The sequence below is a fragment of the Empidonax traillii genome, unplaced genomic scaffold (genome assembly GCF_003031625.1).
Source record: "Empidonax traillii isolate 1590-97213 ecotype Southwest subspecies unplaced genomic scaffold, ASM303162v1 scaffold122:size1458747, whole genome shotgun sequence".
Classification (NCBI taxonomy): Eukaryota; Metazoa; Chordata; class Aves; order Passeriformes; family Tyrannidae; genus Empidonax; species Empidonax traillii.
In genome coordinates, this window is record NW_020955315.1 from 283,836 (window position 1) to 286,147 (window position 2,312).

Genomic DNA, 2,312 nt, shown 5'->3' on the forward strand with positions numbered 1-2,312 from the left:
CTTCAAGACTTTTGAAAATTAGCTAATCAAGCCCCAAACATATGACTTGCAGAAACAAAGTGTATTGATTGTAAAATCCTGGGATTAGGTAAAGTGGGTAACAGTTAGGAAAACCATCCTGCTTCAGGTTTGCTGCAGAAATTAATTCAAAAGCATAACTGAATAGGCAGGCTTTCTGCAGAAAGGAAGGTCATTCTCAAAGTCTATTTAAAGGCGTAGCCCTTTGGATGCACAGCAGAGTTCAAAGCTGGAAAAAAAGTAGGAAACGCAAAAGTAGAGTTTCAAAGTTAAATAGGAATAAAACACACAAAAAAAGGGGGATTATGGTCTTCTACAGAGCCTGTGTTTCCACTGTCTCACAGCACTGTTGTGAAGATGATTGTAGACATATTACAGACATCATGAGTGAATTATTCAGGATTCAAAGCATCCTATGACACCAGGAAATCAAAGAAGTTGTTGATCTATGTCTTAGTGGCTGCAGCACTGTGTAATTCTGCAAATAATAAAAAAAAAAAAAAATCCCCTGCTCCCCCAAAAAAGGCCAGTCAGCGTTGCTGCAGTTTTTTTGGTTTTCAGTAGAAAGAGAAACAAAAGTGCACAATCCCTTTAGAGTCAGTGTGCAATGTTTGACCCCTCTGCTGTGAACAGGACTCTGCCTCCCTCTTCCTTCAGGCACTGGATTTATTTCTCAGCCATGGCTGGAGTGGCCTCCCAAGCAGATTCCCTGCTAGCGTGGTCACACTCAATGTGGGAACACTGGATGCAGACAATGAGTGTTTAATAAAACCTTACAACGGTTGTGGTTGTTTTTTTTCTTTTTTTTTTTTTTTTTTAAGTTTGGCATGTTTCATTGCTAATGTAATAATGGGTTGCAGTTCAATTCACATAAACTTATAAAAGTCCTTTCTGGGAAGTTACAAGGCATCAGAACGACCGAAAAACTTAAAGAATAATTCCCCATGTTTCTCAAGACAAACAATTGGCTAGCCCAAGGGTTGCTAAAGAATTCAGGGCAAGGCAGAGCAGAGGCAGCTCAGAATTGTGTTGAAACTGAGAGCAGTTGTCTACTCCTGAGCGATACTCTGCCCCCAGCCAGCTCACTGCTGTTATCTCCTACCTGCTATGACTGCCTTCTGGCAGTAACCATCTAGAGGACAGCCCTCTTGTCAGCTGTCTGTTTTCCAGAGAGAGAAAATATGCTGCTTCCATTGGTTAAAGATCAAGAGGTTAGAGAGAGAGTACAGAATCGCATCCATCATCTTTCAGCATTCACCAAGGAAAGAGTCAAATGAAATATCCCAAGCAGTGCTATACACTAAGTGTTTTAAAGGTAGTGTCACTGTAAACCACAGGGACAAAAGCAGATTTCATGGCTTGTAGGGATTTCTTTCTTCAAATCTCTGGATGGCTTCAGTGAAACTTCAGGGATTTTTTTTTTTTTTCTCCTTATTTGGGGTTTGTGGTAGTTTCTTTCCTCTGTTTTAATTGCCTCCAGCAAAGTTATTTAATCCTCTACCTTCCTTCCCGCACATAGAAGCATGAAATTATGCTGAACACAGCAAATATGCAGCTTTTTCACAGGTTTTAAGATTAACAGGTTTTCCATAAGAGCAGGGAAGCATCTGTAGAAATCTTGCAACACTTCTCCTTGTGGTTATTTCAAAGTGTCCAGATATTTTAAGAACATGTCTTCAGAGAAAGCTCATCTCTCAGGTCTTCCTGCTACCACCTCTTATTTCAGCAGTTTGTATTTTTCATGCAGGTGAGTTCAGCGACCATTGTTAAATTAATTTAGGATTGCAATTCCTGTCGGCAAACATCCACATCGCTAAAGTTGCTGCTCTGGCTGGTCTTGACCCATCAGCTGGAAACACTGAGTAATGCATCACAGAAATAAAAATGTGGGCTGTCCAGAAGAGGCCAAAAAAACCTAGCAATGTTAGGGCAGTGTAAAGAAGTCTATATTATTACCATCAAGATGCAGCTCTTCTTTCCATAAATAAAAGGACAAAATCTCTAAGCCCAGCAGCCCCAAGGAAAACTGACTTCAATTGCTGTAAACATAATACAAGTGGAGAAAAAAGTTGTATGAAGTGGAATGTGTGTGGCAGGAAGATTCTTTTTTTTTTTTTTTTCCATGAGTTGATTTGCTAGTTACATTCTTCACCTTAACATCGACATAACTCGACTCAAGCTGGCAAGTTCCTACTAGCAGATGATGCAAACCTCGCGAGCCCCAGCAGAGGCATCTTCCGTTTGTGGCACTGGGGTTATTTTCTCAACTGCCTATCTGCATGATGAGATGTTTT